The sequence below is a fragment of the Rutilus rutilus genome, assembly GCF_951802725.1.
Source record: "Rutilus rutilus genome assembly, chromosome: 4".
Classification (NCBI taxonomy): domain Eukaryota; kingdom Metazoa; phylum Chordata; class Actinopteri; order Cypriniformes; family Leuciscidae; genus Rutilus; species Rutilus rutilus.
In genome coordinates this window covers 33,705,914-33,731,848 of record NC_140212.1, presented here as the reverse complement: position 1 = coordinate 33,731,848, position 25,935 = coordinate 33,705,914, and positions in this window count along the sequence as shown.

Below are 25,935 nucleotides of genomic sequence, written 5' to 3'. Positions count from 1 at the left end.
TCATCTCCCTCTCTCTCTTCCTCTCTTTCTTTCCCTTCCTCACACATGACTGACACTTCCTCACAAACATCCTAAAAACCGATATATAAACAGCTATAGGGGGCAGGGATCACTCATTTATTGACTCATTTGCCATTTCCACAGTTAAACACAACTTCACAAGTTTTTCATTTAGATTTATATTTAGCAACCCATAAATAGCCTAATACAGTACTCAACACTATTGGAACACACTGCCTTTATACATAAAACTCATTTTATTTAACAGTTTGAACATAAAATAAAAATGTTATATTTTGTTTTATGGAATTAAACTGATTTAAGGAATTAAATTGATGTGTAATTCCGTAAAATACTGGCAAGTAGTCCCAATTAAGAAAACACTGCCTTAAAATGGTCAATCCTCTTTTTTTATACAAATCTCACCTGTACACATTCTGGAGGGGTCGAGCAACTGTCCTCTCTCTGTCAGTGACATCACAGCCTGCCTTTCATACAGACCAATTAGGCATAGCAATAATAAATTAAAAGACTCAAATTTGATAAAGTATGATAAGATATTCGGCGCAAAACAAATTGGATTTATTGTGAAAGGATGCGAGCAGCACGTAGACAACAAAAGACAGCGGAGCCCAACCCAGCAGGTACCGGACGTCTATAACGTTAGGTTGACGTTGGACATGACATCGGACAGACATTGCATTTTGGTTGAAAATGAAAATCGGGTTGAAGTCAAGTCAATTCGATGTTGACTTAACGTTGGATTTTGGTTAGGCAAAAACAACAAAATCTCAACATCAGCTGACGTTAGGGTGACCAGACGTCCCGAAAAATTCGGGACAGTCCCGAAATCTAAACTGTTGTCCCAAAAATTATACTAAAGCAAAATCTTGAGTAGTTATTATCTGATAATTAAAAACTGTCTGCGGAGGTTGAGTCGTCTTGCAACCAGCGGTCCAGCCCCCGCCGGCTGCTCATTGGCTGCAGAATCTTTTTTGTTTCTTTTTTTGAAGTTCTAAAAAAATACCGTAGGCGCGAATTTAGATATGCATTGATAAGCTTATTTTCACTCATTCCGTTGGCATGGCTGGTGTACACCCCAACACGCTGCTAAAAAGCAAAAACGCTTTTTTATTGTTTCTATTCATTTATCTAATTAATCTATATGCACAAAGACAATACGACCTTTTTGTCCCCTTTTTGTTTTAAGCCTTGATGAAGAGAGCGCAAGTTGCTGCAGCCGCGAGGAGGACAGTGATGCACACGTAAAGGAGTGATTGATTGTTCGCGGCACTGTGTACAAAAAAATACTTCACTTATTTTGTTATTTTCGTTTAAGCTTATTAGCGTTAGGCTATACTGAAAGGTCTGATTTACGCACTGTTACAACAGTCTTTTTTTTTTCTTTTCACAATGACATTTGAGTTCATGATTTTAATGTTGTTTTTTTGTGGCAGACTAAAGACTAATGACAGACTGTTGATCTTTGAATAAAAATATGTTTGGTTCAGGTTTGAAATTCATTATCTTTTATTATAGGCTATGCAGTCTAGTATCATTGAAGCCATAAGGGTGCATTTTACCCCAGGCGGCCAAACAGCAAAGTGACTAAACAAACGAAAATTCGCAAGAGCAACAAGAGACTTGAAGCTCATGGCAGACACGCCCAAGAGATGATTTGCGCTGTGATTGGCTGAATGTTAGTTCAAATCAGTAACAAATCAGAGAACACGGGCGGAAATATTGGCGCTGGGTCAAAAAAAATGCAGGGGACTGAATCACCTGTTTCTAAAAGTGCAGGGACGTGTCGATATATTACCTTGTTTAATTCATAAACCATTGTAAAATGTGTTACTACCGTTTAATTTCGGTATGTTATATGATATGTTTGTGTTTCCGTAACGTGAAGACTGAAGAGTTGATATGAAGAGAATGCGGTCTTTCTCATTATAGCCCATGTAAAGTTAGGTGCACTGGTGGCAAGTGATTTATATTAGTGATCACATAATCTTGGATTAGAGTTCTTCAATTTTTTAAACACTTTGTATTGTATAGCCTAAGTATTTTTCAATTATAAATACGTTACAATATGGAGTAAAATTGGTTGCAACTCCGGTTATATCACAAATTTAAGGAAACAGGCCTAACTATAGTTATGTTAAATTTATTTTTTAAATTAGTTAAATTAGTTTTTTTGTGATCAATTTTACTTTTATTTTTTGTGATCAATTGTACTTTTATTTTTTGTGATCAATATGGTACTTTTATTTCTCCATCAGGATGTGGCCAAAGTGATGCTCTGTCGTCATTGCAAGTTTTCTGACAAAAGCCAGTCAATTCTCCTACAGCAAGATCTACTGAAACACTGGCACGTGACCAGAACACTTCACTGCATTTACATACATTGTGTGTGTACATTCAAAACCAATGGTGCGTTAAAGACTCTGGCAAGATTTCACACTGAAAAAAAGCAAGAGAGTTTTCTACATTCAGTTGTCAGTTTGTGAGTTCAGTGACATCTGTGAGGAAAAGACATATTTTAGCCATCTAAAGCAGGATTTAAAATGATCTGTTTTAACGCATTGCGAACAATTTGTAACTGAAGAGGGGAGTATGTTGCAAAAGTGTATTTTTCATACATATGTCACCAAATAGAAAGTACATGGTGAGAGAAAACAAAACACAATTCATTACTTGTCTCTACCTGAGCAACAGATAACAGATATCTTTTCATAATTACAAGATTCTAGAAAGTTCTTCAGCACTTCAAGTGGCTTTCTCTATATTCTTTCTCTTGTACACTTCTCTTTCTACACTGATAGAGAGACTACAAAAATGATGTAAAGGAGCTTGAGGATAGGATAAAAACCAAGGAAAAGGACATAAGGCGTTTGCAAATATTAAACTTTCAAATGCAAGAGGGTAAGCATTTCAATTTTACAGTTCCTCCTGTACTGCATTTTGCACATTTTTAAAAAACCTTTTCTCCTAGTGAGCTTTGTGATCAAAATGACGTGGTAATTTCAAGAAATGTGCACCCGAAAATTCACCCTCAAGTTATTACAAACCTGTATGAGTTTCTTTCTTCTGTTGAACAAAAAAGAGGTTTGGAACAGCTTGAGGGTGAGTAAGTGATGACAACAATTTTATTTTAATTCGATCATTCATACATGTATCGCCTTTGCTTTGTTTCACACTGACCACTCACTGACAGAAACATCTTTATCATCATGAAAATAATATACAACTTTAAAGGAACCGTATGTAAGAAATGTATTTCAATTAATCATAAAATGGCCCTGATATGTCACTAGACATTAAGAAATCATGTTCATTTCAAATACTTATATCACTGACAACAGTAATCCGGCCAGGATATTGTCATTTAAAAGTGAAGTTGCAGCCCTCAACTGATGTTGCTGTTGTCATGTTGTGTTTTGGCCTGAATTACACCGCTCTACAGTAATTTGAAAGTGATTGCAGTACCAGTTTTGACCACAATCTTACATACAGTTCCTTTAATTAATTAATTACACTGCAAGTCTTAATGCACAGATCGGATCTTTTGACCATGTCCTATTTTTATTTTATTTTTTTGGCCCGCCTATTACATTTTCTTTAGACACTATTGGAATCTGATATCTGTGTTTACATTAATAGTGGAAAAACTGGAGGAACTGATTATAATATTTTAATAATATAAATACTACAATTAATAAGTCACAACTCGATTGATGTGTGTGTTAACTGTTCATTCCTTTGAATGTAGGACTTGCTGATACAATCACAAAAGCTGTCAAAGATGCCATTCAGGCAGCTCACCAGGATCCACTTTAACACCCACCTAGCCACTTCTAACCAAACTGGAGAGATAAAGGTATCATTTACATAGTCAGGAGAAGTGATTTCAGGCCATCCTTAAAAATATTCTTGTTTGCTGTAACCCGACCGACCCAATCATTATTTATTTTTTCCTTTTAGTCCGACCGACTTGCCGGTTGCATCTTTGCATATTATATATTATTGCATATTATATATATATATATAATAAAAATAAAGTTATATTTTAGCAAGTAATCAGTGTATTATGTTACCATTAAAGATGCGCACATCAACCGCATTTATAATTTTCTCTCAATTTGCGTCTCGCCTCCCATACACAGTATGGATTATTGGATTATTTAGGCCCTCTTTGGCAGCTAATTCCAAACTTGTTTTCAAATTTTAATGTTATCAATCTCATTTCTTACAGACCATGTCAAAAAGATGAATTTTCCTCTAGGTCAAAAAACAAAACATAAAAAGGCACTGTTAAAGACTTTTAAAGTTAGGACTATGCTAATTTAGCTACCAACAATAACAGTCTGTGTTTATCAAAGACAGGATTACCACTGTGTGTCGACATATGATTGGGGATATCTATGGAAGCTTGTTTCCGCCACTGAATAATAAATAAATAATAATAATTGCGACTTTTTATCTCACAATTCTGACGTACACGCGCGAGAGATAATTTCCGGCGCTTGCGCAGATCGAAGCGCCCGCGCCCTCTGACCTTTTCCGTCGCTTTCCGGCGCTTGTGCAGACCGAAGCACCCGCGTCCTCTGATCATTTGGGTGTGTGTGTTTACAAGAGGACAAAAACTATATAAATACTGTTCGTTTTCTCACACAAACCGCTCGTTTCGTGTCTTAAGCCATCAATGTGTACTTACGATGGGGAATTGTTTAATTTGGACTTTGTGCATGCTGTTTTGAGACAGTGACCATAGACCTGCATTATATGACTGACAGACAAGAACGGTTTGACCTAAAAATATCAAAATTGAAACTACTGCGGAAACAAAGACACCTACATCTTGGATGCCCTTGAGGTAAGCTAAAACGTACCAAAAATTAATTTCAAAGTGAACTATCCCTTTAATGTTATTTTATTTAACACTCCGCAAATTGACCTAAATTAGACACACTGTGTGACAGTTTAAAGTAATTTAAAGTAGTTTAAAGTTAAAATTAGTTTGAAGACACACACACACACACACACACACACACACACACACACACACACGAACACACACACAGACAATTTCTGTATTTTTTTGAATGGAGGAGCAGGAGTTGGTAAATCACACGTTATCAAATCTATTTATGAAGGAGCAACCAGGATTTTGCACAGGCTTCCATGCATACGAGAGCATACTGACATTTCCAAGCCAACTGCAGCCTTTAACATCTCTGTTAAAACACTGTTTTATTTAACACTGTTAAAGACACAACTGCAAGTCTTCTGAAAAACTGTTTGATGCATTGCTAACACATTCCCCCTACACAATCAAAATTAATCTATTACGATTGTCACTTTTAAAGTGAAATGTGAAAATAAATTAAAAGTGTTGCGCCATTATAGATGCTCATGCAAGATTACTTTTTATTTTACTTTTTATTTTTTTTTTTTAGCGTTGAGCATTACAACCAATCACATGACTCTGTTGATCTAATGATGCAATGCCCAATCAGATGAGTTTAGATTAGATATAGATGAAGAAAAAAACTTGCCGGAGTTTTTGCCGCCTTCATGAGTGCTGCTCACCTCAGATAGTCAGTCAGTCAGACACACACTCCGATAGGATACTGTCAACTCGCTCGTGGAAAAGTGCAGGTAATATGTAAGTAAGATATTAATTAATAATCCTTTTGTTTTTTCATGCTACTAAAATAACAATGTCTTGTTTTTCTAATGCGTAAAAAGCAATTAACTGATTCCTAAATGGTTCTTGTCATACAAGAATGACATTTCCCCCCTCACATAAAAAACGTTTAATAATGACTTAATTAATATCTATTAATAATGCTTTGTTTTAAACATAACGTTGAAAATTTAGTTTTTAAATAATTAAAACTATACTTTAAATGTGAAATTAAAACTGCCACTAGGTGGCAGCAAGTGAGTCATTGAGATTCAGCCTTTTACAGTCTATGGATTCAACAGATTCATTCAAATAGCTAATTTATTCATTAACGAAGCAGCGAGTCATTGATTCATTCATCAACCAATTGACTGTATCTGGAAAATTAGTCACAGCGAAGGACATTACAGTACGTCAACACAGTGTTAATGTTTTGTTGCCATCCTGAGGGTTAGAGGAAAATAAAATACAGGGGAGTGAATGTTGATTATGAAAAATATACAGAACATAAACAAGGGCTTTTGTTTGCTCTTTTGTGAAAGGCTGAGGATGATGGTGCTAAAGCTAGCATGTGCTCCACAATTGGACATGAGTCATGACTAATTACTGAGGTCATTTTTAAAATCATATGTTTAAAAAATATCACACAAACAACGTTTTGAAAACAGAATCTTTTATAAAATTTAAACCATGACAAAACAAACATTTATAAAAGTTAAAAATGAAACAAACACGATAAAAACAAAAACACTTTAAAATAACCACTAAACTAACTTATTACTACTAAACTAGCTTATTAATATAAACTAACTGAACTACTACTATTTAATGAAAACTGATTTAACTAATAAATTGAACAAAAAATTAATAACGAACTAATACTGATTAAAATGATTTTATTCTTCAGGCTTGAAATTAATTGATATCACTCGTTTCTTAACATGCTTTATTTGTAGGTGGACCGGCAGCTGGTGAATGAGTTCTTCCACACTGCCATGGTAGAGGTCCGCCGGGACACTGAACTCTGTGAAGTCCTCACAGAGGAGAGTGAGGCTGCCATCTTCCTCGGACACCCCTACAACCTGCACCTCAACAGTCTCCTCCTTCCTATCAGCAGTCTGGATTTGAACAAAAATACAATTTACATTCAGGTTTAGATCTCCTTAAAAGCACAATGAATGTATGAATTAAATGCTATACATCAGTGATATTGCACCTACTAGAAAAATGACGTATTACTACAAGAAAATTATAGCAACCATGTAACCACCAATGAGAATGGTTAATGCTACAATTCTAAGAATATTTTATTGGGTGCTTAACATCATGGTAGACTTACACTATGCACAGTTTTTAATATTTCTAATGGGGTGGGGGTTTGTTACACGAGTTATGGATAGGGAGGGACAATATTATCGGATCATCATCAGTAAAGGCTTAAAATGTAGTCATCAGCCTGATATGGAAAATTATGCTGATTATGTGCTTGCAATAACTTTCATGTATGTTAGCGATAAGATCATGTCAGGAGTGTGGTCATTCTTGAAGTGAACGTTTGCCTGTGATGAGATTCACTTTATTGGATTGCTGCATTGTACTTGACAATGCGAGTACAGTTGCGTCTGGTGCATAGAGATATATTATATATAGATATATTCTAGAGAAGCAGCTAATGTGTTTTGCACTGTGTACCTTCACAGTGGTGTAATTAGATGAATTCAGTTTCCCACGTCCGCTGTCCCAGACGAACACCTTGAGGTGTGTGAGCTCCAACTCATCTCCGAGGTAGAGCTCACACAAGGCTTCCTCCCTCCACAGGGAAACTTCCAGGAGCCTCTGTCCACACCTGATCCAGGACTGGGACCGGGTTTCCCTGGACCTCTGCCATCCTCAGCGCTTGTATCTGCAGAACAATAGCCCAATGGTTACGTTGTGTTAGGGGTAAGTCATTCAGGTCAAATCATGCAGCTTTGGGACCATGGTTGAGTTGTCTAGATAGTTGTGAGTAATATTTTTATGGTTCAGCTATTTTTTTACTAATTTTAATATTGTTTCTAGCCAATGGAAAAATTAAACCTTTTTGTAAAGAGTCTCAGTTATCTTGATTAATTTCCAACTTTGATGTGATACTTTAAAAAATATATTAATATGTCATATGCTTTTAGGCTTGCAACTTCATGAGCGCGAGTAAATAAACCTGATTCTTTATTGTCATCTTCATGTAAGCACCAGAGGAATGCAGATGAACCTGTTTTTAGATATTCAGTAATAATGGCATTAAAACAACTCACTTTTTCCACCTGTCCTTGAAGGGAAAGGTAGTCTGCCCGAGAAAAGATGTCTTCCTCTTCTGTGACTGGGTGTGATGGAGGACACAGGGCCTCTCTGGCAGCCTTTTCCTCCTCTTCACTGATAATTATTGGTGCTGCCCTGAATTTTGCTGATGCCAAATATACATTTTGTCGGCCATATTTAATTCCAACAGTTAAATTTTTTTAAAAGTAACTCACTCCCTCCTCGAAATAGGGTGTCTTATTATTATTATTAGCACATAAAAAAATGTTTTTGCCATCACTTAAGGCGCTAGTTGCAATTTTAATTGTTTGGCCAGTCTTAGAAAATGAGACTGCTCTTAATGTTGTTGTATTCACAATGCATTTACAGTGGATTGGTGCTGGGCGCGTGTGGACTCTGTGTTGCCATCTAGAGGGAAACAGAAAAGTGCACAAAATACTTAACAATACTTGTAATTAAGATTATCCGTTTAAAAAAAATCTTACAACTCGAGCTCTTAACTGTCACCCAGAATTTAAATGCAGCTTCATTTACTTCAATATACTCATTATAACACCTTAATGTAGTGAAAAACCTTATAAAATACATGTAAATACTACACAAGTGCAAGAAAACAACAACAACAAAAAACATTTCCAAGTTCCAAAAATACAAAAATATATTTCTCACTGCCTGAAGGACAGTTTTTCATTTTTTGAGATAAATCTTTACTCCACAAAACATTTTATCAATGACTTATCAATGAATAAGTTAATACATAACATTAATAAATAAATAAATTCTTATTTGAAAGTCATTGATAAAATGTATTGTGAAGTAAAGATTCTGATTTCTTTTTTAACTTGGAAATGTTTTTTTTTTTTTTTTTTTTTTTTTTTTTTTTTTATGTTAATACAGTATTGAAATAAAACGCATATTCCCCTGTCAGAGACTGTCCTATCAGGGTAAAACTTACATTATTGGAATGTCTTAATATGTAAAATTCATTTAATATAATTTATTGTGAAATTAACTCAACAATCATACAATCTAGGCTATCTTTCCATCTCACCTCTAGGAATCTGCAGTTGGTTGTGTGTGAGTTGTCTCCAGAGTTCTCCTGCGCAATGAAGTGGACTGTGGCTGTGTGAGCTTTTAACGGACTCTGGGTAACGCGCATCTCCTGCAAGTGAGTGCGCGGGCATGTTTTGATAAATATTTTTAACTTGTAATTATTTTTATTTATTGTAATAAATATTAAAATAAAAGGCTTTGCACAGCTTTTAACGGACTCTGGCTGCGTGCATCTCCTGCGCGGTCTGTGTGTGAGCACGCTTTGATTAATATTTTTAACTTGTAATGACTTTTATTTAAAATAAATCCCTATTAAATCTATTTTGCCTGCATTTTTTTTTTTTTATTAAATTAATTCCGGATTATTAAAATTGATCTACACGGATTTCCTATTACTCTTTTGCTGACTTCTAACGTGTCTAGTTGTTGCCTAATGTATTAATTAAATCTTTCTGTGTTTTATTACGGACGAGCCCCCATTTTTTATGCCCAGTGGCTTTAAAGGGTTGCAAAAAATTCTGTGTCGTTTTGATGAATATTTTTAACTTGTAATTTAATTTATTGTAATGAATATTTTTTTAACTTGTAATTTAATTTATTGAAATTAATATTTTTTTAACTTGTAATTAGTTTTATTTAAAATAAAAGGCTGTGCGAGGCTTTTAACAGACTCTGGCTGCTCGCATCTCCTGTTCTGTGATGCACGCATTTTTATGAATATTTTTAACTCCTAATTAATTTTATTTATTCTAATATTTTATATTTAAAATAAATCCCTATTAAATGTATTTTGACTAATTAAACTTGATTATAAGGGTATTAGGTTTTATTATTTAAACGAATGTAACGGCTGGCCAATTAGACTGTTGAATGCTGCATAACTAATGAGCGGTCCTTCTGGATTTTTCCAGGCCTGCTGTTTGCGTTGGGTGAGTAAGAAAATATGTCTGAGGTAATTAAAATGTGTGTGGGTCAACGATTTGAATGCAGTTAAACGTATTGGATTATAAATGTTTATAACTGCTGAAACACAAATAATAGTTTATTTCCATTAAGCATTACGATAATTATGTCTCTTGTCGTGAGGAAGATTGTGTAACGATTTCTGTCTTCCGTCTAATTTGTTTGTTATGTTAAAAACATTCACTTATATCCCTAGTATACGTTATTTTGATATTAAATTGGGCTTTTTGTTCCTGTTTATATGAAATGCGGACGCCGTCAGATACGCTTTTGGTAAACGTAATATCGGTTTTATTCATACTCTGCGCTGAAAGTCCACAAGTTAGACTAAAGTCAGTCATAAAACACTTGAATCAGTCATGAATCGTTCCAATAAAGCTATCACTGAATGAAAAGTTGATAGAGACTTTTGACTGATGAAACATGAAAACAATAAACACGTTATTTTAAGTTTAAAGTTATTTTAAATAATCAATGGCGTTTTAAAGTGAGTTTTGGTTATATATAAAAAACGCCATTGTATTCATCTTATTGTCATGTTGATATGGAATGCCAAGCTGACTTTATTATAAATAAATAAACAAATATACAAAGAAATGTAAAAAAGCAAAAATACATAAATAAATACATAAATAAATATACAAAGAAATGTAAAAAAGTACAGATAAATGAGTATTTATATTTTTATTTCCTTATTTATGTATAATTGTATTTTTTCACACATTTATTTATTTTTCTATTTATACATTTATTTATTTCCACTTTTATGTATTTCCACATCTATTTATGTATATATGTTTTTATGTCTACATTTATTTATTTTCACATTTATTTATTTCTACATTTATTTATTTCCACATTTACTTATTTCTAAATTTCTTTGTCCGTATGCTAATGAGGGGGGCGTGTTTTACCTCAGACATCAGCAATCGAGCTTAGAGTGGCAGTGATGAAACTTTGAGGCCACAGTGACACCTTGTGGTGTGACCAAACAAATGCAAGAGGTGTGTGGACAATATCACATTTTAAGTCATGTAATATCACCCTAACTGTACGTAGGGTAGGCTATAGACCAGGGGTGGGCAACTTCGGTCCTGGAGGGCCACTGTCCTACAGAGTTTAGCTCCAACCCTGAAAAAATCACCTGCCTGTAATTTTCTAGTAATCCTGAGGACCTTGATTAGCTTGTTCAGGTGTGTTTGATTAGGGTTGAAGCTAAACTCTGTAGGACAGTGGCCCTCCAGGACCGAAGTTGCCCACCCCTGCTATAGACCCTTTGCACGTGATGTCACGCTTTACTCGCGCGAATTCTGAACGCCATGACGGACGGCGGAAGAGCTATTCTGTAGACGGACGGCAAGCCAAACGAGTACGTGTTTGTGTTCGTTCTTGTAATAAAATAGTTATTTCGTGTTGTGCCGTGGGCTGTGCTAATAGACAGGGTAAACCCAATATATCATTTTATCTAATACCCATTTGATGGGGAGAGAAGGCAGCGATGGGTTGCTGCTATCAGCCGAAAGGACTGGCAGCCCTCCAAGTACTCCAGGATTTGCAGCGAGCATTTTTTACAAGGTAAGATTCATGTATTTCCCAGTTACGTGTGCTTCATTTGTGTAATACCATATCGTCATCCTTGTCCAGATGGAGACCCAGTCAAATTGTCATTTGTAACATGAGTAACCTAAGTTAGCTATTTAATGAGCAAGTACCCGCAAGCGTGATAGGGCTGTGCAGTCAACCCATTCACAAAAGTAGCTAGCTTAATGTCAGGAATACACTGATCACCCGTCTCTAACAGTGTCATCTGGATCTGACACAAATAACAACGCAGATTTTGGTGCCACTTAAATGTCTATGCTTCTCTCTGATGCTCATGTAAACATTGCCGCATGTGAGGCTATTTAACACTACACTTGACAGCAGGCAACGTTAGCTAGCAGCTGGATAAAAACGGTTAAAATGCTGACAGGTAAAACTGTGTACAAGTTTGTCTGTGTTTCAATGTAGAGGATTCCTCTGCCATTGTCGGAAAAACAACACAGAGCAGACCTCGTGCTGCATTCAAAGTGATTGTAAATTGCCCTTTTCCCATCCAGAGGTTGTTTTTGTCATTTAAGGAATTTACTTTACAAATAGAAAATGGATGATGTGTCAGGATAGTTATAGGCTGGGACCATGGTTCTAGCTCCCTCTTGGTGGTACTCAGGCAGATGATTTGTTTTATCAGGACAGAAGAGTGATGACCCTTTATCCCCTGATTATGTGCCGTCAGTGTTTGCGCACAGCAAGTCCCCTGAGAAGCGGCGAGCCCTGGGAAGTCTAGGGAAGTATGAGGTCAGAGAGGCAATGAAGAAAAAAAAGCGTCAGGCGTCGTCCAAACGTGAAGCTGCCAGGGCACTCCTCAATCTGTCAGCTGAGATGAATGTGTTATGTGAGGTTGAAGAGGAGATTGTAGAAGAGGCGATTGTAGAAGAGGCTTGTATCAGTGAAACTAGTGGCAAATGTGATGCAATGTGCCAAACCAACCTCACTTCAGACTACATTGAGTCTCTTGAATTTGAGTGTCAGCAACTCTGGGGTGATACGTTTGCTCTGAAGGAGAAGCTGAAGCCCTCAGATCTGGAACAGAGCACTTTTGAAAACAGTGACAAACTTAAAACCTTTACAGGACTGCCCAATTATAAAGTGTTTATGGCAATGATTGATCTGGTAACTCCATTACTTAAGGAAACATCACCATCTTCCACCAGCTGTTGACAATAATGAGGATCAGGCTTTATTCTTCCGATTGCTTTTTTGTCATATCTGTTTGGTGTTCATATGTCTACAATTTCAAGAGTTTTTACAAATGCCATTAATATACTAAATGACAACTTAGTATCAATAGTATCACTTAGTGCAATAGTTTTTTTGTGCATTTACAGGTCACCTGACGCAGATGGCGCTGTATGTTTGGACAGAACACGAGATGAGTTCTTCATTAAAATCATAAAAGACAAAAGTATTATGGAAATACTGAATTCTAAACATCAAAGAAATGCTGCAATGGACATGATTGTTGGAATGTTATCGTGAGAGGAAAAATTGATGTTTTAGACAGAACATCGGTTAATGGAAACGCCGTCATTTCACAGTAGTTTTTTTTTATCAACATTTAGAAAATTTCACAAAAGTTTTGTGCAAATCTGTAATGAAACGCGGCTGCTATCTACATAACACAGCTGATTGGTTGCTGTTGCATCAGCGGCCAATGAGCTGCAGCTTAAACATTCAAATACTTGACATCCTAAATAGAGTAATCTTATGATACATCGGTGCTATCCTAAAAAAAAAAAAAAAACTTTTTTTTTTATTTACAAAGGTTTATTTCTGATAACTTTGATGTAAATTTCTTTGTTCTTCTGTGGTCTAGTAGTTGAAGATTTGTCTGGTTTTGTACAGTGAGTTTACTAAGAATCTCTGGAAAAACATTTTGAGTTTTTTTGTGGTATAATTATTGATATTTTGTTGAAATATAAAAATGTTATTATTGGCTATACACACTGAGAGAGAGAAGATTTTTATTTATTTATTCAATCTTATTTTGTTCTTGGCTAAATATTTTAAACACAAATGTAAGTTCGGTAAATGTAAGCTGTGACAGAGTGACCAGCGCAGCACTTACACACATACACACCTCATCTTACCTCGTTCCTCCGTTCCCTGCTGGGGCGATGTGGGTGCACACACACGCCATTAGCAAGCTGGTTTTCACACACACAAACTTATCCACTCCATTTCCATCCCTGACAGAAAAGCAAAGCAACCGGAAGTCGGCTCGTCCATTGTTTGTGTTTAAGGGGGATTATGTAAATGTCGCGTTATTGTTATGTTTATTATTATTCGTCTATATTTAATATTTGTTATTTTGTCTGCATTTTGTTTCTGATGTCGTTAATTTATGTGTGTGTGTGTGTGTGTGTGTGTGTGTGTGTGTGTGTGTGTGTATGTATGTATATATATATATATATATATATATGGGATATTGGAAAATGTATATACTTAACTATACTTACCTCACCAATGTTTGTGATGGTTTTAACCCTTTAAGTGTCACCGTCCTGCTAGCGGGACGTTTAAGTGTACTTCACTATATTACAATTAAATCCTAATCTAATCATGACAAACTATATATCGTTGGAAAGGTCTAAGACTTCTAAATAGATATTTTAGGACTGTTACAAATTATATAGGAACAGAAATAGATGAATTTATGACAAGAGTGCACCTCAAAAAATCTACATAATAACAGGAGTTTTGTCACAAAAAGTCGACGCACACACTTTTAATAATTGAAACGTTGGTTTTCATGCTAAAATTTAATGAGAAAACATAATCTAGTATTTGTCAATAAAAAATTATAAAATAATATTATCTTCTAAAAAGTATAATATATATTATCCTCTAAAATATTATCTTTTTTACCGCCTTTTTTATTACATTACATATTTTAGTAGTTATCATAAATTAGCAATCATTTGAAAGCTTACGATCTCAGAATTCATCCTGTGAAATTGGCCATTGTGTTACCATAGAAACGGTACTAATTTATGATCAAAATATTTTCTAACCTTGACAAAACACATATTGTCAGAAAGGTCTCAACGTTCCATATTTTGTGACAGAAGTGATATTTATTCTATTAATCTATTAATTTATAAATTAGAAATCTATTAATTTGTTATGGCAGAATGCATACAGTTAAATTGAATGGAATTCAATGACACCCGGTGGCTTTTTTTTTTTGTATTATGCCTAAACAAAATCTCATGGGAACTTTAATTTTTGTGATATCAACTTCAAATTTGGAACACAACTTGGTTAGATATATGGCTTTGATTTTATAGTAAAAAATATTTTGTAAAATAGATATTTTATATAAAAGATTTTTATTTGATTTAATGTAAATTTAAACTTCCATAACTTTTGCTTTCACTTCAGCAATAATCTGCTATTTTTTTCCCTTTAAAACACTACCAAACTTAGGTCTATACTCCAAAGCATTCTTGAATTACAACCATTTAAGCTTGAATAGTGCATTTTAATGTCCATTCTCAAAAAGGGGGGTGACAGTTAAGGGTTAACTAAAGAGGCGGGGCTTGGACTATAAAAAGGAGCCCCAAACTAATCTAGGGTGTCAGTTAACCTGACCCTTGATGAAGTTTGTGTGTATATAGATTTATATCTTTTTTCTTTTCTTTTTTGTGCAGTTTTGTTTGCCATTTTTCACTTATTTGTTACTTTTGTATATAGTTTTGGTCATATTTATTTCCCTCTGGGACTGTTTCACCTCTCGAGCACTTTCAATAAACAGCGCTTTACACCTAACATTACTGCGAGTATTGCCATCATCATTTATTTAAAATTTTGCGAACCCATTTTTTGCCGGACCGCGGGCCTGCGAAGACCCGTTGTCTCATATAAACCTTTCTTCAATCTTTTGACATGTATCTGATTTCTGATTCTTCTAATAAGAAAGCTGTGAAAACTGTATCTTTAAAAAAAGGTACATTATTTTCTTACTCCCTGACATTAATAAATTGTAAATCTGCAATTTTTGTGTTTTATAATAATAATAATAAAGTGTATCTCAGTCCTATATTGTCTCCCTGCATTGCTGACTTTACATGATCTGACACCCAATTCAGATCAAACGGGGACAAAATGTAGTTTCGGGTGACTCTAGGACAAAGGTTGTATGTAGTTTTATTTAAACTTGTAACAACATGAGTGTGAATATTGACACAACAAGCTAATTCTCTTCAAATCCTCTAAATATTGCATTATAGATTCTAGCAATTGGGGAAATGGTAGTAAATTCAGAAGTAAAATAAAATATCTGTGCTGATTCTCCGTTATTAGGTTACTCAAGTGGATGTGTTTCTCTGTTAATTCACTCAGAAATGAAAATTCTGTCACCCTTTACCTTCCCTCGTGTATTTCCAAACCCAGAAGACTTTGTGTCACAACTGAAGATAATTATGTTAGAGAAGGCAACACTTTAAAACATGAAAATTATATTTTTATTGCCTTCAACAAGGTGTTATTGTTTTGGAAGACACTATACACTGAACAAGAACAACCAAAACTAAAAGGCTTAAATAAACATTCAAAAGTTTTTACGAAAAAAGAAAAAGGGATGAGGAGCTGACTAATCTATATGTACAGGTGATGAGGTCTAATTCTCAACGGATCTGATTTCCATCACCTGTTGATTTATGCGCTTCAGCACAAGTTTCATGGGAAGTTTGCCGATGAGATCATCTGGATTACCAGAGAAGATGTTTGCAGGAGTAATGTAGATCACCGACTCACTGCTGGGGAAGAGACCAGTGTCGTTGATCTCAGAGACACCGATGATTTCTGCCTCTGTCTCCCGGACCCTCAGCGATCTGTGGAAAACAAACCAGTACGGGAAGTTTAGGTGTATCGGTACTGGAACACTTCATCACTATTACTAGTATATGTATATCAATTTTACGTGTTAAAATGTCCTGTTAATTTCTATTTTGACTTTTTTATAACTTTGAATCACCCATTAGATACACAAAATGTATTAAGTATGTTTTAAAGACTATTCAGCTCAAATACAAAAATCAGCAATATAATTGAATTTGGCACAGGTGTTGCAGAAACACGGTCATTATCACTTTTCTGTTTTAGGCAACTTGGAACTGGATGATAAGGAGCTATTAATGTCAGGTTAGTAAATTATATTAGGTTAAAAGCTTAAAGAATTAATTTAACGCTGCAAAATGTATTAGAACATTTACTCACTTCTCTGATCTCACTTCTTGGAGGCTGAGGTTCCTCCCTTTGTGAAGATGTCCTCTTCTTCGCCACTCATCATTGGAGAAGACGGACACAGGGCATGTTAGGCCTGATTCTCTGCCTCCTCCCTTTGTGAAGATCCTCGCCCCGTTGTGGATGATGCAGGGACGAAGGTGTGTAATCAGCACCTCATCACCCACGTAGATGTCAGTCAGTGCCTCATCCCTCCACAGCGACACTTCAAACAACTTTCCTCTCCACTCATCACTGGGAAAGATGGACACAGGGCATGTTTGGCCTGATTCTCCGCCTCCTCCCTTTGTGAAGATCCTCGCCCGTTGTGGATGATGCAGGGACGAAGGTGTGTAATCAGCACCTCATCACCCACGTAGATGTCAGTCAGTGCCTCATCCCTCCACAGCGACACTTCAAACAACTTTCCTCTCCACTCATCACTGGGGAAGATGGACACAGGGCATGTTTGGCCTGATTCTCCGCCTCCTCCCTTTGTGAAGATCCTCGCCCGTTGTGGATGATGCAGGGACGAAGGTGTGTAATCAGCACCTCATCACCCACGTAGATGTCAGTCAGTGCCTCATCCCTCCACAGCGACACTTCAAACAACTTTCCTCTCCACTCATCACTGGGGAAGATGGACACAGGGCATGTTTGGCCTGATTCTCCGCCTCCTCCCTTTGTGAAGATCCTCGCCCCGTTGTGGATGATGCAGGGACGAAGGTGTGTAATCAGCACCTCATCACCCACGTAGATGTCAGTCAGTGCCTCATCCCTCCACAGCAACACTTCAAAGAACTTTCTTCTCCACTCATCACTGGGGAAGACGGACACAGCGCATGTTTGGCCTGATTCTCCGCCGCCTCTGTGATCTCCTGTTGAACAGTTTTAAATTTGAGGGTTCCAGGGCCAACAAACAAATGCATCTGTCCAAATGCATTGGACAAGGGTGTATTTTTGTAAATTATAGCCAACCCCCTCCTCAAACTCCGGGGTAAACCCATCTTTTTTTATTTAAATAGGTTTTTAACCCATCGCTTAAAGCACTTAAAGATTCTGTTTTAAGCCTATTAATTGTAATCTTTCCTCCCTTTGTGTAGTTAAGGGCTCGCTGGTTCATCCTCGTTGCAACGCACTTGCAACATAGAAATGCTTTATTTATTTGAAATAAGTGGAAAAATTACTTTAAAGGTCCCATATTGTAAACCTTTCTGAAGTTTTATTTTAGGTTTTGATGTCCTTAAAGTTGCATTCAGTAACTTCGGGATTTCTTCGCTGTATTCTCGCTTTTTGCTCGCAGGTTTCTGCTCATTTTCCGCTCAGGGGAACCAGGGGGGTGCGAAACGACCACCATTCAACCCGAAATAAGTAATATAACCATTCCAATGACTCCGAAGCTGTTCAGTTAAGGTAAAAAAAGTTACTTAGTTCACCTTTAAAGGGTCATGAAACCCCCCTCTCTTTCAGCTCAAGTCTAGCTCACAATCTTTTTGAAAAATGCAACTTAAATGGGCGTGGATGGCTGTGAGAAGAAGGGAGGGGAGTGGGTGTGGTACGGCACGGCAGGGGAGAGGGGAGGGGGGAAACTGTCATCGCCAGTGGCCCATGCATATCGACTGTCACTAAAAATCAGTGGTAAAACGTGAGGAAATGCTAAAAAAAAATTTATAGCTGACAAAGTTAAAGTCTAATGAAATACACCTTATTTTTGTCCTTTCAAAAGTAACTGAATGCACTGCTACATACACTCACCTAAAGGATTATTAGGAACACCTGTTCAATTTCTCATTAATGCAATTATCTAATCAACCAATCACATGGCAGTTGCTTCAATGCATTTAGGGGTGTGGTCCTGGTAAAGACAATCTCCTGAACTCCAAACTGAATGTCAGAATGGGAAAGAAAGGTGATTTAAGCGTGGCATGGTTGTTGGTGCCAGACGGGCCGGTCTGAGTATTTCACAATCTGCACAGTTACTGGGATTTTCACGCACAACCATTTCCAGGGTTTACAAAGAATGGTGTGAAAAGGGAAAAACATCCAGTATGCGGCAGTTCTGTGGGCGAAAATGCCTTGTTGATGCTAGAGGTCAGAGAAGAATGGGCCGACTGATTCAAGCTGATAGAAGAGCAACTTTGACTGAAATAACCACTCGTTACAACCGAGGTATGCAGCAAAGCATTTGTGAAGCCACAACACACACAACCTTGAGGCGGATGGGCTACAACAGCAGAAGACCCCACCGGGTACCACTCATCTCCACTACAAATAGGAAAAAGAGGCTACAATTTGCACAAGCTCACCAAAATTGGACAGTTGAAGACTGGAAAAATGTTGCCTGGTCTGATGAGTCTCGATTTCTGTTGAGACATTCAGATGGTAGAGTCAGAATTTGGCGTAAAAAGAATGAGAACATGGATCCATCATGCCTTGTTACCACTGTGCAGGCTGGTGGTGGTGGTGTAATGGTGTGGGGGATGTTTTCTTGGCACACTTTAGGCCCCTTAGTGCCAATTGGGCATCGTTTAAATGCCACGGCCTACCTGAGCATTGTTTCTGACCATGTCCATCCCTTTATGACCACCATGTACCCATCCTCTGATGGCTACTTCCAGCAGGACAATGCACCATGTCACAAAGCTCGAATCATTTCAAATTGGTTTCTTGAACATGACAATGAGTTCACTGTACTAAAATGGCCCCCACAGTCACCAGATCTCAACCCAATAGAGCATCTTTGGGATGTGGTGGAACGGGAGCTTCGTGCCCTGGATGTGCATCCCACAAATCTCCATCAACTGCAAGATGCTATCCTATCAATATGGGCCAACATTTCTAAAGAATGCTTTCAGCACCTTGTTGAATCAATGCCACGTAGAATTAAGGCAGTTCTGAAGGCGAAAGGGGGTCAAACACAGTATTAGTATGGTGTTCCTAATAATCCTTTAGGTGAATGTATATTAGCCTACAGTAATTATAATTGTATTTAACCCTCTGAGGTCGGCAAACGCGCCCCCGCGTTTTGCTGGATTTTTTTCACATAGCAGCAACATAAACTTAAAAAAGTCCGTCATTTACGGTCATATTAATAAAATAAATACATGATTATAAACTATAGAGGGTCTTCTTTTTTTTGTGTACACTCACATTAACATCAAAACCTTGTTTTTATTTTTAAATAAATAAAATAAACAGGGTGCGCTTTCAGCTCACTCTGTCTCCGCAAAAATCTTTCTGAAACAAGTCTGGAAAATGAACTGAAACTCAGCTAATACTTATCACACAACCATGAAACATGCATCTAAAGAAAGCTTTAAATTTCTACTTTTAAATAAAACAATTCACATTCAAAACAAATATTCTCCTGCAATGTAATCTGTAAGAAACTAAAGAGAAGTACAGTTTCTCCCGTCTCACCTAATTATCGGTAATGAGTTCACACCCACTCGCAGAGCGCGCTATTCATAAGATAATGAGCTGATGTGATCTATGCAAAATAAGGTAAACGCCCCCTGAAATGCCTTAAAACCAGCAAGTTTCATTTATTCACTTTCCTGCGCTGTTGGAAGATGACACGAGTTCAAATTTTGCTCAGAAGAAGAGCAGGACTCTGACGACGAACGTTTGTATTTTGAGCGACGAACGTTGAGCGACTTGATCCAGCCGTGGATAATATTTCGGGTAAGTCTTTTTAAATTTACTTGCATTAGTTGACATGTTCGCATTTATGAGGAAAAAACAATATTACGTGACAGTTCTCCATTATGGACGCGAGCGCTCTGAAGCAGCACTAAAAGACTTTCAAACTTTCACAGAGACTTCAAAACAGAAAGCACAAATCCATTCTTTAAAACGAATTTCGTTTTGTTTTAATTGTATCTTAATTTTAATATTATTTTCATTAACAAATTTCCTGGATTTAATACATAAAAAGTAAAAAGGCTAGCAATCACAACATAAGGTGCTTGAACTGGAGATCATCATGAACCAGACCAAAAATGTGAAATATATTTACAGAAAGCTGGTTCTAAACAAAACCATCCAAAACAAAAAAACTATGTAGCCTAATAAATGTGCATTTCTCTGGTGCGTTCACTAGCCTACTGCGAAGATCGCGAGTCAATAGCCTATCGTCAACTTCATCTTTGCCAGAAGTTAATAAACAATTAAAATGTCTTATTGCAATATTTTACATATTCATAATCATTATTTTTGCTGGATCTTTGAGACAGCTTTTTAGGTTTATGGCGTTTTGGAAAAGAGCTCTTCACGTACAAACACCGTTTCACTAAGGCACAGCGGCCCTTCAGCACATAAGAGAAAGAAAAAAAGAGAAAAAGCACGGACTTACTAATTACGAAACTTTGATGTGGTTGAACAGGTGAAACAGTCACAAATTCCTCAGCGCGTCCTCCTCTGATTGCTGTGTTCTGACTGAAAAAGTGCGTGCAGGAGCACATGCGCAAAACGTAGGTTTGTAAAATGTCCTTTTTTTCAAAATGACATATGATAAAATAAAAATAATTCATTTATCATTTTACAAAACGGTTTTGCGCATGTGCTTCTGCGCGCACTATTTCGAATTTACGTAACGTTTTTGACGACACGGGACCATGGGCTGGGCCACTCGGAGGTTGCTTCCGGGAATAGTAGGCTACTGCCCTACAGTATTAAAAGTCGCATATAATTTATAACATATTATTGTTTATAAGGTTATAGTGTGCGTTATTTGTTTTCTCTTTAACTTCTTTCAGCTTTTTCATGTTTGGGGGGTCGGATTGTACAAGTTACTTTTGTTTATCGCTCACAATTGCTTTGTTTATAACAGACTGATTTTTTTTTTTTTTTTTTGGTCACATTTGATTTGCTTAGAGCAAATTTAGAACATTATGTTCCTCCACATAGAGGAATTACAATAAAACAGATTAAAAAACAAAACCTCCTCTACTTCTTTTGTTCAGGCTGCGATGGGCCATTAGTCATTGGGGGGGTGTCTATGTCACACCCCTGGTCTGAATCTCATTAATATTTATAGCCATTACCACTCCCATGCATAAACCTCTTCTGACAAAAAAACTGTTTTACAACGTTTAAATCAATGTATTGTTTTATGAGAACGATTAGGCAGGATGATTTTCACATCATTTTGAAGAAAAAATCCTAGGCAACAACATCCATTTGTCAAAAGTCTTGTGGACACATATTTACTATATGTTATGTGGTTTTATTTCAGCAACTTTCATTTTTATTTTTTCAAATAACCACGCATAAACATTATTCTCTAAAAAACACAAAGATTTACAAGCATGTTGATCAGATATGATGGTAGCCCTGTTTGTGCTTTATAGAGTGAATTTACACCTTTGCCATTAATATGTTTATAAATAACTGAAAAAACAACAAATGTCAGAGCATGTCAGAACACCTCCAGGGCCCAGAAAACCCCTCAGACTCCAGAGGGTTAAACGGAGAAATCCCTTAATACATTTTGTGCCATGTGCAGCACACTCATTACATTTGGTTGGCATTAACACTGTAGAAAAGTAGCTGGTAGTTTTTTTTATTTAGTTAACCCTCTGGGGTCTGAGCTGTTTTCTGGGCCTGGAGGTGTTCTGACATGCTCTGACATTTGTGCTTATTTCTGTTACTTGTGACATTTTCATGGCTAAAGTCTAATTACACTGTATTCAGCACAAACTCTGCTACAATAATATATCAGCAGCATGTATGTAAAAGTTTGTAGTTTTGAGATAATGACATTTATGCGTGGTTTGTGAAAATACAAAAAATTGTCACTGAAATAAGGTCATGAAACCCATACTGATTATTTCTTCACAAGACTTTTGAAAATTGTATCACGTAGCCTAGAATATTTGCTCCAAAACTATGTGAAAATCACCCTGACTGCTCATTCAGAGAAGACAATATATTGATTTAAAATTTCTAAGACGTGTTTTGTGTGAAAAAGCAATATGCGAAGGGGCGGATCATCTCATTAATATGCAAGCTTTTCACACCTGAGAAAGACAAAGACACTCCCTAATGGCCCTATTAGGAGCTAACAGGCCCTGTCATTCTGAGCAACCTTGCACAAAGAATGAGGAGATTTAAAAAAGAATGGCTTTTTGATTGGATTTATTTACAACACAACATAATCCAAATATACACAACAAATGACAAAAAAGCACTTATTGAAAACAATGATCCAAAGACAGAGACCTTTCTGCCATTCCTAAAAACATTGTACATCCCTTTCATTTCCAAGGTGTTTGATTTTCACTTTACCATGTTCATGTACAGAGACTCATGTCAGTGGCATCTGGTCCCTGAAAAAAAAAAGAAAAAGTGAACATACTGATATCAAGAGAAATAGGGAATATAGTTCTAAAATGTATTGGGAATACATTTTAGATTTTTCTGGTTCAAATTGCTTTTTAAAATTCACAGAATACACACACACACACACAAATGTTTCCAACAAAATATAATATAACGAACACCAGGTTTGTTGTGCCTTGTAAGCAGTAGGCTATGCACAGTGCGTTTCAAACGCGATCGCGCTCCAAATACATTCAAAACCAGAGCTCGCTCCAAAATATGAAACATTATGGTTACCATATTATACATATCTACGTTTGAGCAGATATCCACAAACACAGTAACAGTAAACACGGGTCTAAATATTATAATATTCACCATATATCTAGCAACAGTTCAACTGCAATGTGAAATTTATGCAACAATAACAAACTAATATGTAAGAATTTCTTACCTTACATCTTTCTTGTCTTCAAATCGCGTTCTTCTTCTTCTGAGGTAAAGCCAATGTAAGCTCACGGCACGTCTTTCAAACTCGACGAAAAGCAGAGACTTGTGAAGTTTGTTGGTGCTTTGTTTTTGAGGTAATGAGCGCGTTCGCGTTCCATGTGGAGATTTGCATGTGAATGTATTTTGCGCTCGTAGGCGTGGTCAAATTAAAAATAATTAGGAAGCGTTTGAGAAGCTGGACATCTTGTTGGTTTTATACAAATTACTTAAACATAGAATATTTGTTTTCAGTTTGAATCCGATCATTTAAAAGTACACACTTAAATGTTTATAAAGGTATATGGCTCATAAATGTGTGACAAGTATTCCCTGAGTTTGGTTTCAGTTTATAGATGTGCTCAAGAAAAAAAAGTTCACCGCGACGGAGAGGCAGAACGCACACCCTGTTTATTTTCTTTATTTTACAAAAACACAATGTTTTGATTTGATTGTAAGTGGACACATACAAAAGTAGAAATATCACAGATTATTTTTTTATATTTCTTTTTTCTGTATGACCATAAATGACGGAGTAATTTAAGTTTATAGTGCTACAATGTGAAGAAAATCCAGCAAAACGCGCGGGCGCGTTTGTCAACCCCTTTATACTTCCCTGACATGTTATTTGCATTGTCGTATGACTGCCCCCCTACAACTGGATAGGTCAAGCCCAAGACTGTCAACCATAGCCAAAATGTAGTTGGCCAAGCTCTCCCCGGTGTGTCTTTCTATTGGTTCGAATGCCAAAAAACGCTCCACCTCTTGTCCATCAGGATCAACAAACCGAAAAATAAAAGTCAGTTGATCAACATGAGAGATGTCTGGGGTGGAGTCTACAATTACAGAAAAGTATTTCCTTAGCGATGGTTTGCTTGATTTTTCTCCATTAGCTAAATAAATTCTTCACACGTCATTAATGATAAATAGGACACAGTGCCCTTTCCCTTCTACCCAAACTTTCTGATATGTTCTGCTAAAAATGGATCATACTCTGCCAAAAGTTTGAGGATGCCTAAATAATTTCCTTTATGAGGTAAACCCAACAACTCATCATTTCCAATGAATGCCAACCCTCTCTCCCCTAAAAACGTAATGACTGATACAACTCGCCGTAATACTTGCTTCCAGTATTCCCTCTCTGAGTCCATTTGTTAAGTTAAATCTGAGTCAAGTGTTTCTGTGCCCTTTGAGCGCTGATGTAACATTTGCATACAAGCCCTGTGCTCCGCGCTCCTCTCATGTTCCCCGATCCTCTCCGAATGTTTCCAATCGCAAAATCCGTCAACGAACGCATTATCACGAGTGGCCCAAACCCACACAGGCGGAAGAGCCCCAGCCCATACAGGCAGTAGAGCTCCCCCCACTCGAACAGAGACCTTTCAAGAGAACCCGTAAGGTGTTGCACTGTATTCCCCCTCCAGAGGAGCCCGTACAGGCTCCGCCCTCTGCTGATGTGGACCTGAAAGAGTCGGCTGGTCCACATAAAGCAGAGGAACCTGTACTGGGCCTTCTGGCACCAATTAGTGAAGGGGACTCGTATCCATGTCCCTATCAAAAGGCGGGGTCGCCTCATTCTAGCAACCTTCTCTTCTCTGACCACTCAGACCAATCTGTCAGAAGGACCTCACCACTCTCAGAATTCTTAAAAGATGCTCTTTTGGCCAGGTCCACTGGGCACTCTAGGCAGGCTGGGGGGTTGGAACACCGGGAAACCGCCTCTGAATCTTTATCACCTGACAGTAGTGATGTATGTCTCGAGACCACTTTTACGTGGTCTCGGTCTTGTCACGGCCTTGACGGTCTTTGGTCTTAGTCTTGTCTTGGTCTCGGACCTCTCGGTCTTGTTTAGGTCTCGCTGTCTCAGACCGACATAGTGGTCGGGGATTTAGCAATACAATACTACAATATCCACGACGACACAACGTTCGATAATGCAACATTATTATCCGCAACGGAATGGATTGAAGCGCGCGTCCGAGTGCAGACAGTGCAGCGTGTGCGCGAGCCACACGAGAAAACCATAGACTGTAAAAAATAGAAAACACTTTATCCGCGCCACTGATCGCAGCGGCAACGAGCACTTTGATCACTTGATTTAAAAAACACATATCAGTGACATGATGGGTTTTAACTTCATTTAGGAGATTTTGGGAAACTGCACAACTGACAGATGACTTTGAGCGCACCGCCAACGGTGTGTGTGTGTGTGTGTGTGTAACCATAGCGACAAAACGACCAACTTTCGGATCCTGCACTTAAGCCTATAATTTTGTTTTTTAAACATTTTATTATGTATTTAAAAG